The sequence below is a fragment of the Megalobrama amblycephala genome, unplaced genomic scaffold (assembly GCF_018812025.1).
Source record: "Megalobrama amblycephala isolate DHTTF-2021 unplaced genomic scaffold, ASM1881202v1 scaffold409, whole genome shotgun sequence".
Taxonomy (NCBI): domain Eukaryota; kingdom Metazoa; phylum Chordata; class Actinopteri; order Cypriniformes; family Xenocyprididae; genus Megalobrama; species Megalobrama amblycephala.
The window spans coordinates 228,402-242,208 of record NW_025953362.1 but is presented as its reverse complement, the minus strand read 5'-3'; the positions used below and the strand labels follow the sequence as shown (position 1 = coordinate 242,208).

General features: G+C 35.8%; 1 long non-coding RNA gene across 2 annotated transcripts; it reads right to left on the bottom strand.

Annotated features, from left to right (window-relative positions):
* Positions 1-335: 335 nt before the first annotated feature.
* Positions 336-10,490, bottom strand: LOC125261393. Of its 2 annotated transcripts, XR_007183282.1 has the most exons (6): positions 10,323-10,477; positions 10,163-10,213; positions 9,996-10,050; positions 8,856-8,931; positions 1,875-1,943; positions 336-1,581 (listed from the first exon to the last, which is right to left on the bottom strand). It is a non-coding gene; the product is annotated as an uncharacterized LOC125261393 (long non-coding RNA). The 2 variants fall into 2 exon arrangements; XR_007183281.1 differs by having other exon boundaries at positions 9,996-10,213; positions 10,323-10,490.
* Positions 10,491-13,807: the final 3,317 nt, after the last annotated feature.

Below are 13,807 nucleotides of genomic sequence, written 5' to 3'. Positions count from 1 at the left end.
TGAAACTGAGCAACTGACAGTGGAAGGAGTAGACAATATTTCAGTGAAGTCATCAAAATGTTTTAGGAGTTGAAAACTTAGTTCCTTTCTCTCTCAAAAAACACAACACAACAGTTACACCTTTTAAATTTCAGAGTGTCTATTTACATAAAGTGCAAATAGCGTCCCTTGTTGGCAAACGCTATTTACACTAGCTTTTGGGCCACTCAAGTTTTAAAAAAGAAGCACAGAAGGCAACGTCTTCAGTGACACAGCAGTAGCGAGTAGGGAGTTCTGGCTTTTGATGCAGGTTCAAATCTGCCTTTTGCTAAGCTCGCATTTATTTTCAATAAAAATGAAAATAATGTTCTAAAAGAGGAAATAAGCTGCAAATGAGTGTTTAATAATATTAAAAGTGTTTATTGGGTAGGGTTAGGAGAAGGTGTAGGGAGGATTTTATTCTACCAATAAGACAGCATCCATTTAATCATTTTAATAAATACAATCATTTACACTCTATATTATTGCATCCTGTTAATGTACAAAAATACTGAGGTGCAAATAGTATCTGCCAATATTAAGTAGGCCTATAGATAGCATCTATTTACTCTTATTGCAAAGAATTGATACTTTACATGGTGTAAATAGAATCTATCACTATTTTCACCTATTGTAAGAAAATGTGGTATTGTCACTTAGCCGCTGCCTTTAATTTTTTTCATTGCAGGTGCACTAAACCTATTCTACAAATCACAAATTAAGAAATTCATAAGCTCAATTTTTTTGTAGATCAGTAAAACTTTGGCCAATCATGCACATTTCTTTGTGTATGATTTTGTGAATCACCTACACTGTTTGGCTATTCTCATGTGGTAACATTAAAGAAATATTAAGTGCTAGCTACAAAAAAACCCCACAAAAAAACCCAGTTTGTAATAAAAAAAAAACATCATACATAAAAGAGACTTGTATCCCTTTAATATAGACTAAAATACTGAATGTCAAATAGTAGCATTTATAATAAATATTTAGCTACTGTTCATTTCTTGCCAAAACCATACTTCTACAGTGCATGTAATTTTGGGGTGGTGCAGTGTTGATTACTGATTGATTAATAATGACAAGATCAGATTGTCAGATTGTATATCTTTATATTTTGAATATATTTGTTAAAATTTGAATTCATGTTAATAAAAAAGATACTGCAAAGTGTGACATCATATCAGGACTGTTACAGTGTCCGAAGAACACGGCTTAAATGTGAGCATATCAATTTCTTAATTTGTGAAATAGGATTTGTGCACCCCCAATGAAGAATTTGAAAAGGTGTAGCTGTTTTGTAACTGGAGAAAAAAGTTTGCAACTTTTAAAAATCCTTTCAAATTTTTAAATAAAAAAATAATTTACTGATGTATGACTATTCTTTAAAATTAGAAATCCCACTGTCACAGGTGCTCAGTTTTGCTATAATAATACCCGCACAGAACATGGTAGTAATCAGCCATCCATTTAAAAGCAGAGGTCTTTGTGGTGTACTGTTGGTACATCTGTCCAGGCCAACATCTGATGTCCTGATGCCTTCAACTGGGGATCCCTGAGATCCTGCAATAGAAATAGTACAGATCAAAATCATACATCATACATACCCATTACAAAGTATCTCATCTGGTAACACAAATTATCATTCCAGGTTTAGTTTAAGTTTAGCTCAATATACAATATTTGTGGCATGATAATGCCCAAAAGAAATTATTTCAATTCGCCCCTCTGAATATTCCTCTAACGTGGCATTTTGTGAGAAGACCAATGACCTTGTCACGTCTTCTTTTACATTGTAATTTTCATATAAGAGAAATAATTAATGCAAAATATGAAACATCCATGCATTTACAAACCTCATTTGGATAAATACAATGGTGGAAAACTTGAATCAGTGATACACAGGAAAGCCTGTCAGTGATGTGCTGTAAAGTAAAAGGAAAGACACGAATAACACTGTAAAACTGTTTTCATAGTGGGTCCTTTTATAATAAAGTCATTATATTATGTTTTTAAAAGATCTTGTAAATTTTGTTTAATAATATGAACAATATTAATAGTAGTAATAGTAGTAGTATATATAAATGCTAGAAAAATTTCACCATGAGCTGTTTGCATGTAAATGAACATAATGGGAACAGAAAGTAAAAAACAGCTCCATCTGAAACTTTTCAATCACATCAAAGGAGTACAAGCTCCTGTTCTAAAATTATAGTACACATGACACACAAATGAGAGGTACAGTCTCTCCCTAATCTTACAAAATAACAACCATCCTGACAAACACATGTTGTATGAAGACTAGAGTTGGAATAAAACACCCCTTCTAATCCTCACATATCATATAAAAGTGAATATGAAAAAGAGTTATTTTTGTTTCCCCTCCTCAAGTCCATATTGTCCTTTCATCTTCAGGAAGCCATCTTTCAGCCTCCATGGTTGGGTAGAGCTACATTAGGTTAGGACAGCCTTAAGAAGTTATTTCATGTGACTCATAGAAGTTATGTCAGTTATGTCATATGGGTAGGGATAGGTATCGTTATAGTTCTAACGGTATTGCTACTGTTACTTATTGATCGGGTACTTCAACGGTATTCTTATCGGTTCTTTTTATTATATACAAATTAAGAACATAATTAACATTGCTTTATAGATGAAATCAACTGAAGATAAAAGACATTAAATCTCTCAAGATCTCAGCAGAGGAGGATTAAACAACTCTAAACAACAACTAACACCGTGTCTACACCAGACATGACTTTTTTTGTGTCGCGCCTCAACAGCTAAAAGCTGACCGACTGTTGCAAAGCACTTGGTCTACGTCAAAAACTGAATGGGGAATCTGCTTACTGTCAGGAATTTGTTGTGTTGCGTCACTCCTCATCCAGTGTAGACAATATCACAGATTATAACGGGTTCTATTATTAAACATGCTGAGAAGATGTTACTGTTTATGTGATCACAGATATATCGTACATCACAGCACACATGAGCTTTGAGGCAGTCTGTCTCAATCGAGATGTGTTACTAAAGGCATCTTTACACAGCCGATTTATGGCTGTTCTGAAGCGGGTCTGTACCTGCTCAGAATTCAGTATAAAGACGCAATGCCGTGTTAAAGAAGACCTAAAATACGCCGGGTCTGACCCACCTCAGCCCCTAGTATCAAAGGCGACGCGACGCTGTTTTGATTCAGTGTAAATGAAACGCGAAACAGTGCCGTTTTAAGCAGCGTCGTTGTCATGACAACCCAAAGGACGCCTGTCAGTTCGAGGCAAAAACATATAGCCTACAGCCAGCTCCATTTGTTTTAGCTAACGTTAATTTAAAAAATGTCTACCAATAGGGGAAACAACTGGTCCGACATAGAAGTAAAAGAGCTTCTTTTAATAAGAGCAGAGGAAGAAATTAACCGGCAAATTGACGGAACTGTAAGAGACAGCAATGTGTACTGTACTATTGCTGAGAGACTTCGACTTCGCGGTGTGCAGAGAGATAAGAAGCAGATTATGGCTAAGCTCAAAAGTCTGAAACGTTTTTACCTAAAAACAAAAGACCACAACAACACGAGTGGAATGACTCCAAAGTCATTCGCCTTTTATGATATTTGTGATAATATCTGGGGACATCGTCCCTGCGCTTTGCCGGTTAATGCTGTTGGATGCTTGACACAGACAGAAGAAAGAGCGCAATCTCCAACTGACAGCGCCACTGAAGATGGAGATGATGAAGACATTTGTCCGACATCAAGGAGTAAGTTTTCTGATTTCAGTCTCTTATTACTCTTACGTTAAGATGAAAATTGTAATATATCATAAATGGCTAGTTTTAAAATTACATTCTTTTCACTGTCACTCCAACAAGTTCATATTCGCATGTATATCTGTGCGATGCAGGCCTAAAGTTAATTATTCTAAAACCATGTGTATTCATTTGTGAATATAAAATATAGAAATTCTCAGTTGTTTTCACTGAATTACATTAGCTTAATACATTAATGTATGAATGCTGAGTAAATTTCCATGCTTTTTCTTTTGATAGACCCCATTATTAATTATATAAACAGCATTGAATCTGAATGTGTTTCGATCCAAAAAGTAATTTATTATGCATATAATGTTTAGTCAAATCCAACCTAACTTGAGTACAACCACTGTCTTTTTTTTCCTCATCTAGGCACACCAGAAATGACAAGCCATCAGCCTGCAAAAAAAAGAAAAATGTCTAAGGCAGACCATGCTCAGGCAATGAGTGCTGCTTTCCTAAATCACCTCAATGATGGCCAGGTCGTCATTGTAAATGAGAACTGGTTCTCAATTGACTCACCTGGTTAAATAAAGGTTAATAATGAGTCAGAGGAAAACTTTTTTGCCAGAGAGGAGCAACTGCTGCAAATGCAAAGAGAGTGGGAGAAGGAGGCAGAACTTCAACAAAGACAAACAGTGTTGGAAATGACCAGGGAGATGCGGGCAATGCAACAGGAGGCTATTAGCCAGTTTGGCAACATCTTAGCAAGTATATTTCCTCCACATGCAGGTGCCCAGTCAACTGTTCACCCAGCCCTTTACTCACCAATGGAGGTCTGGAACACCATCAGTTACCTCACGAGATGCTGCACCATCCACAGTGCCACACAGTTATAGTGAAGAGGAGGAGCCTTATGAAAGGGTGATGACCTACTTATAAAAGCTTGATGGTTTTATGGGAACCCAAAACTGAAAATTCTGTCATCATGTGCTCACCCTCATGTATTTAGTACAAAGCTGCATGACCTTGGATGCAGAGTTTGAAACAATATGAGGGTGAGTAAATTATGTCAGATTTTTCAGTTTTGGGTGACTAGGCATATTTGTAGTGCAGGCATTTGACTTGATTTAGCCTATGCATATTGTCATTTAATTATTTTTTTTTTTAATCCAGTATAACTTTAAGTTCTGAGGCCTGAAATGTTAAAGCATGAAAAAAATGAGTACTGTTCATCAACAAAATTGTTTGAATTAATTTATTTAATAGTTTTTAAATTATTTATTTATTTATTTATAGTGTACAGAATGTTGTAATTATTTTTCTGTCTTATTTATTGTATTGTGACTAAAACCACATATTTATAGTAGCCTATTTGTTTAATTGTTCAGACTTCTGTTCTATTGTAGTTATCTGTATTAATCTATTTAATATATATATAAAAATGTAACAGAACAAAACAAATGTAACAATAACATTAAACAAATTTTTGCTGAATTCATTAATGCTACATGTTTACAGTTTTTGGTGCAAACGTTTAAAGTTTTAAAGTTTACATTAATACAGCAACTAGTTCCTGCAAACAATGGTCAGCAAGGCATCACGAATGGAAACAGCAGATACACTGTCATCCCTGTTGTCAACAACAGGTCTTTCCACATATTCTTGGGGACAGTCCCAGTTGTCCAGGTATTGTTCTCGGTGGAATTCACAGAAATTATGTAGAACGCAGCAGGCTAGCACTACATCTGACACAGTCTTAATGTTAATGTCATTTCTCTTCAGTAAGCATCTCCACCTTCCTTTAAGGCGTCCAAATGCGTTCTCCACAACTATCCTTGCCGAGCTCAATCGATGGTTGAAGTGTCGCTTTTCTTGACTGAGTGTAACACTGTTAGGGAAGGCTTTGATCAGCCATTTTTTCAAGGGATAGGCCGGGTCACCGATTACATATAGAGGAATCTCCAAGCCATTAATGTGCCCTGAGTGCTAAAGCAAACAAATAAATAAATAAAAAATCTAGTATTTAATGGATAGTTCAATGTTCAAAGATGTTGTTTTACTATTACGTTGTTGAATAGAGTGCCCCAGGGATGACGCGTTTTTGTAGGCCAACCCGGAAGTTAGCAGCGCATGGGTTCCCTCGACTGAAAGCCCATTCATTTTTCCCATAGACTTTTGGAAAATCGCAGAAAATAAGCTCTGTGTTTAACAAAGGGTTATGACACTTACACGTTTTGTCTATCAAGATAATCTTTACAAGTTAACACAACATTTATAGATTTTGAAGCCTAAATAAAGTCGTCAGATATAAAAGGCTAACAGTAGGCTATAAACGGACTACAGCACACCATGGTCGCGGATCAACGTCGTCACCACCAAGCGTCCTCAAACTTTATTTAGAAAACAACTCTATTTAAAAACATGCTCACTGATTATGATCTGCGCTGTGTATGAATACTTATCCACTTTTTCATGAGAAATGCTGTCCAAATGTCCCGTTTTTAATGATGACGTCTAAAGTCACCGCCAAAGGAAGTAGTCCCTTTTAGCAATTTGTTAGCAACCGCCGATTTGAAGACGCAGTAAAAGTTTAAAAAAATCACAAGTGGGTTATATCTGGTGTGTTTTATGTCATAGATCAAAATGTAAAAGTATTTAGAGGCTTTGTTTACCACAGACCTTATTTCAGGCGATTTCGCAAAAACCCATTCAAAAAACCCATAGACTTTACGGCGTTGGAACCGGAAGTCCTAAAATGCTAACTCGCTTCCGGGTTTTGCCTACAAAAACGCGTCATCCCTGGGGCACTCTATTACAGGAAAGAACATTTATGAGCTATGAAACATGAATATGATTAAATATTATATAAATAATATATAATATAATATTATAATATAATATATATAAATTAATAATTCTAGCAAATAATTAAGACAGAAAATGTGTACTGCATTCTAGCCTAGTTCTCAAATTGTCACAGACTATTTTACAAGCACTTCTCTCACCTCTCTTGCGTAAAGATAACCACCCTGTCGATACTCAGCAAGACAATAAATATCGGGATTTGCCAAGACCCTAGCATCATGTGTCCTTCCAGGCCACCCAACGTAAACATCTGTGAAACTGTTAACAAAATTTGATTAGTAACCTAAATAATTAATTAACCAAAGGAAAGAAAACTGTCTGTATAGTTACTTGCCACATTGTGTGATCTACTACGCCTTGTAGGATTATTGAATGCCAGCCTTTGCGATTATGATAGTCTGCGGGGTTTTCTCTCGGTGATATGATTGGGATGTGTGTACCGTCAATAGCACCCACGCAAAAAGGCATTCCTCGACTGGCAAAACCAGATAACGTGCGCTCAAGTTCAGGGCCATGTGGAAGATGAATGTATTTTCTCAGCATTAATCGTTGAATTCCACGGCAAACTTCACGAATGAGTTTACACAATGTCGCCTCTCCGATGCCGAACAATTCAGCCACAGTCCTGTACTCACAGGGTGTAGCAAACCACCAAATGACAGCCGCGAGTCGTCTTCCGTAATCGATTGGCTTTCGCCAGTTTGTAACCTGCTTTTGTAGAGCTGGCTTAAGTTCATTAGCCAAGGATATAAAAGTATCTCGACTCATCCTAAAATTCTTAACCCAGTCAGTATCACTGTAATTGTGTACCGTTATATTCCAAAAAACATCTCCTTGCGGACGACATTTCACCCACACATGACGGTCTGGCGACATCTGCTGTCTCCGTTGGAAAGCTAACGCTAGTATCAATTTTCGTTTGTTGTGTCTGCGCCTGAGTGACTTCCTTGCTCTTTGAAACAAATTTCGGCCTCTTTTAATCGTGCGGCGATGTTCCCAATGCAGTAATTCATAATTTCTTTTAAGCGTTGTTTCCAATTGGAACATTTTTGTTAAGAAAAAGAAAAACACTGTCAGTATCACAGAAGCTAACATTGTGACAAACCGTCCAGCGCACGATACAATGTAGCAGTAGCAGGAAATTTAAATTTAATGCCGTTACATTTCAAATGTGGTGTTTTATTTCGTGTTTTATGTTATTTGTTATATTTCTTTTTTATATTTGTTATTTAATTTTATAGCATTTGTTTTTGTTAAAACTAATTTAAAAATTGTAGTTATTTTAAAAGGTATATGTTTCCCGCAATTTTATTTCCTGTGTAAATGCGTTTATGCCGCTTCAGAACAGCATTAAACGTTCTGTGTAAATGCACATTTTTGTGATTCTATGCCGCTTCAGAATTGGTTTCTGTGCCGCTTTTTCTGTGTAAAGATGCCTTTATAGGCTGCCCACGATAGGCGCGGCAATATCCATCGGCAACTGTAACAGATTTTAGATTTTTGAATTTCATCTTGGGATTTCAAACAGAAACAAGATTTTTCTTACCCCATTGGCAGATAATTTTGCTTGTTTTAAGCAAAAAATCTTTTTTTTTTCCTCCCCAGAAAACAAATATTTTATGTAGTTTTAATTATCTAGAAAAGGCATCTTGATTTAACAATTTTCATTTTTGGGTGAACTAACCCTTTAAGGTCTTTTTTTATCTTTGGTTGATTTCATCTAAGTCTGTGGCTGGAAGTTTTTCTCCTTTTCTGTTCTTGTTTCTTTCCTTCAGTAATTCTGCTCGTTAACAGCAGGACTGGTTTACGTCATGTGACAAGCATTGATAACGACACAAGAGTGGGTAACTTCTGTCCACCTCGTCTATAGGCAAGGACTAAAATAGAGAAATTTCATATGAATTAATATTGATTCTGGAATAAAAATGTTTTTTTTTTTTTTTAAATCGTTAACAAATTGCGATAGTTAGGTGAATCAATGTTTTTTCCCCAGCCCTAACATCTATATAGCAATAAGTAGTGCGTGTAATTTCTCCAGTACCGACGGCAGAACCGATAATGTTCAAGCTTAATCGATACTCTGGTCTTTCAGAATTTAGCCCCGGCCCCCGGGGCCTGTTTAATACCATGTTTCGGTACCCATCCCTACATATGGGTGAGTTCATAAGGATGAAAGCTTGAGTCAGTCTCTTGATTTGTGACTGTGCAGCTATTGTGAAACTCACCATCTTCATGTATCAAGTGTGAATGGCATCTTGTCCTGAAGAATCACAGCTCCAAACGCTAGAGATTACATCTCATCTGGTAACAAGAGTACAGCCATAACTGTAAGAACTCTAATGATATCTTTACCCCCTGATATTGCATTGATGATATAAATTCAAACACATTAGAGGCTAAGAGTATGAGCAATGAGTAAGCTGCCCAGATTTCTGAGAAAAATAACTTACATGCCTAAAGTTATAACCATCCCCGTTACTTTGCACAGGTCAAGCTACAAGAGTTTAAAGGGGAATCATCTTTTGTGCAAGAAAGGTCTATCAATAAATAAAGTCTTTAACAAACAAGAGTGCATTTCATTTAGCGTGTATTCAAACAATTTTTCACATTCAATATTTCACAATACCCAATATACCACAAGTCCTCAAAAATATACATACCTATACAATTCAACAATTTCATCAAAGGCAAGTGTATGTGCATATAGGGAATCAAATTGTCCAACACAGCTGTTTGAGAACTTAAACAGTTCAGGTATTGAAGGAAAGCAATGTTATCTTTTTGTTGAGTATAGTTACGGAGGATGAAGAAGTTGATGAGGTCGTTTGTTGTCCTATGCTTGGATGTTTGGTCAATTTCAGCATTTCACACCACATGAACCAAGGATGGCTTCAGCAAACCAGGGTGCATGTAAACATGTAGAGGTAGTCATAGTTGACTAGCAAAAGCTACATCACAGTAAAATCCTCTATAAAGGGAAAACAATATACCAATTAAACTAAATACATTCCATGCAAGTTCATTACAATGATACAAACATTAAACTTACGTTTGAGCAGGAAACAAACAGTTTCTCAAACAGGATTAGGCAAACAGGTGGTAACAGGTAGCAAACAACTATGAGGCACCATCAAACAGACCCTACCATTTACTCTACTGTTTCCTGTTATATACCATAATGAATACGCTCCATCTCCCCCTAGAGTCCAGGAAGAGCATCGCACCCATAATACAATAAACCTTGTGACAGGAAGTGACTGTTACAAAGTTGTCGACCCCCTGGACCACAATCAGCATTTATAAGTAAAAAGTATTTAAGAATTTATCAGTAAAAAATAAATGCACGTGTACAAATAAATAAATACCTTTGAGTGGAACAGTATGGCGTCTCTTCACTTGAAAACACAACTCAAAACAGACCTAGAGAAATACAATAAAATAAATTAACGATCATGATATCCTGTTATCATAATAGTTAAATAAATGATTATAACTACAAGCATTATAACATTATACTTGTCACCTATGTTACCTCTTTTAGCTGATTATTTAGCCTACAGGCCCTTCATCTCACTGAAACAACCTGGGGTTAATGATTTTAAAATGTGAGACTTCTTTCAAAAACATGTAAAAATCTTACAGACCCATAACTTTTCAACAGTAGTGTGCTGAACGATTGAGGTTTTGCTTACTATAGTCATGTGGTTCATGGCCTTTGACAGGAGGTCGCTCAGCTTTGCTGGGGTGCAGGAGGCCATCAGTATGGAAGGATCTACGAACACAACATGCAATTTGTCACAGAGCCAACAACATTTATTACAGGTTTATTACAAGGAACCAAGCTAGAGCAGAGGTGGAAAGAATAATATACATAATGTAACGAATGTAGCGGTTCGTACAGTTATTAATTAATTTATGGATGAAATATGAATATAATAATTCATAAGGTTATGAATAAATTATGATTCATATATCAACCCAACGGGGAATTAAACATATATTGTGAATCAATTACAACGAATTATAATCAATTACATATATGATTAGTTCTGGTTTAATAATTATCTAGAGAAACTGTTCGTTTGTCCAGCAAACTAAGTCCCTCACAGAATATTATAAACAGAGTTATTTTCTGGCCATGAAAATAACTAAAGCATAAAGCGATCGAAAAACGTTAAAGTGACTTGGTTTTCAGCTGAAAGAACAAACAGAACAATCGAGCATGAATAACGTTTTACTATATGCAAACTACGAATACAGAGGTTATACATCTAAATATACAAGAAAATACACACCTATGTACAAGAATAGAAGTAGAGAAGGAAAGAGAGAAGGCAAGTAGCAAACTCACAACCAGTCCTAAGCCAGCACGGAAATCAGTTTCATCATCTAAGATTGAGAAACGGCAGTATACTTGCATTGGTTGCGTGTGTCGAATTTCAGGTTAGCGCTGGTGCAGTTCGTTGGCTTCCTCCGTTCAGCGGGAAGGTTTGAACTGAGGACGAGAGTGAGTTTCGCTGGAAGATGGCGATCCCGAAGCTGAGCGCGGTGGCAGCGCGTGGTCACCGGAGAGGTCCGGGAAAAACGTGCACGAGATGCTCGTGAGACAATCGGGAGAGAACACAAGAGATTGTGCGTCTTTGCTTTTATGACAGATAAGCCGACACACCTCCTTGAGGTGGGGTAGCCAATAACATGGGTGCAAAGTTGGCGGGAAAGCTTTCCCTTTGTTTTTGTCTTGCAAACTCATTTGCATGATTTACAAGGTTGGATTAGTGTTCATTTTCCTTCGAAGTACTATTAAAAATAGTACAATGCATTTGTCAGCAGTGTGACATACATTATGGAATAAATCAGATGAACAGCTTTCAAAAGAATCTAGACTTGACATATAAACGAAACATGTAGAAGAAGTTATGGTTTACAGACAAAATTACATTAATAGGAATGAAACTAGAATGGCTACAGTCATTTAAACTCTAAAATCTAAACACTAGGAAGCATATATGCACTTAAAATATAGCGGGTACACTTTGGCACAGTCATATCTTGAGAATAACTGTACATACCATCTCTAGGCATGTTTGTATATGTGTGTGTGTCTGTGTGTGTGTGTGGGGTGTGTGTGTGGAATTTGTCTGGTCAGTCTCTGGCGCTGAGTTTCTTGCCCACAACCGGGGGTTGATCCTTTGATGTTCCAAAAGCTAGGAAATTGGGTCCACTGTCTTACCTCGCCCAGGCCACAAAGATGTCAAATGGGCTCATCTTTGCAGACTGGTCGGAGCCGACTTAGTGATTAACGAACACAGTTCATCAGGTTAAAAGCATTCTGAAAACTCCAAAGTTTATTGATTGTCCTGATACATGTGCATATGCTACAATAATATTAAAAAATTATTTCTTAAGTTAACAGAATTTATATTTTTAGTACTAAATTCACTATTGTACATACAGTGTCACTTACGTTTGGATGTCAAAGCCTTCTTAACTAATAAATTAAAAATATGTAATTTTACAAAAGAAAACTGCAGATGCATGGTGATATAGGTGAAATATACAGTACAGTCCAAAAGTTTGGAACCACTAAGATTTTTAATGTTTTTAAAAGAAGTTTCGTCTGCTCACCAAGGCTACATTTATTTAATTAAAAATACAGTAAAAACAGTAATATTGTGAAATATTATTACAATTTAAAATAACTGTTTTCTATTTGAATATATTTCACAAAGTAATTTATTCCTGTGATGCAAAGCTGAATTTTCAGCATCATTACTCCAGTCTTCAGTGTCACATGATCCTTCAGAAATCATTCTAATATGCTGATCTGCTGCTCAAGACACATTTAATGTGTACAATTTTACAAAATATTTGTGTACAATATTTTTTTTCAGGATTATTTGATGAATAGAAAGTTCAAAAGAACAGTGTTTATCTGAAATCTAATCTTTTGTAACATTATAAATGTCTTTACTGCCACTTTTGATTGATTTAATGCATCTTTGCTGAATAAAAGTATTCATTTCTTTCATTTCTTTTCAAAAAAATTCTTATTGACCCCAAACTTTTGAACGGTAGTGTATAATGCTACAGAAGCTTTGTATTTCAGATAAATGCTGTTCTTTTGAACTTTCTATTCATCAAGGAATCCTGAAAAAAAAGTACACAACTGTTTTCAACATTGAAAATAATCATAAATGTTTATTGAGCAGCAAATCAGCATATTAGAATGATTTCTGAAGGATCATGTGACACTGAAGACTGGAGTAACGATGCTGAAAATTCAGCTTTGCATCACAGGAATAAATTACTTTGTCAAATATATTCAAATAGAAAACAGTTATTTTAAATTGTAATAATATTTCACAATATTACTGTTTTTTACTGTATTTTTAATTAAATAAATGTAGCCTTGGTGAGCAGACAAAACTTCTTTTAAAAACATTAAAAATCTTAGTGGTTCCAAACTTTTGGACTGTACTATATATTGTGAAATAAATGCATATTAAATTATTTAATGAGCTTTCTCAGTTCACCTGAGTTTCCTCCAGAAATGTTGAAATCTTTGGAGCTTCCCCTTTGTTGGAGGGGGTTTTCTGTCGTCCCTGAAATTACAGAACAATTTTTATCAATATTTGTTTACCATTAGAGATCAAAACATGTTTGAAATAGTTTCAGCTAATTTTCACGCTCATGTAAGTGACGTCACCGATTAACGGTACAGCCAGCGCATACTTTTAGGTTAAATAAATAAGTAAGTTTACCATCATTCATTGATAATTTGCCAGCAAAACCTTTACAAAACCATTATAACATCTCATCTACAAATAAAGACGCGATTAAAAGCCCAAACTTTCATTAAACAAGAGCTCAAAATATAGTTAGCCAACCGCTTCTGAAAACGGTTGAGATGCTAACGGACTTTTTCAAAGACACTAAATCATTTCTTTTAAGTAAATATTCAACAGAAGATGTGTCAGTTACACTTAAGAAAAGTAAGTGAACAGTTTTATATATTATTTGTGTGATTTTATGGACTAAACTTACCTAAAATCAGTGAAAACAACAGAGAGACGGAGTCTTGATGCTCGACGTTTCCACATTTCAATGGCAACTCAGATCCGCTCCAGCGTTTGAAAGCGATTCGAACGTTCAATGCGCACGCGCATTAAAACACGCC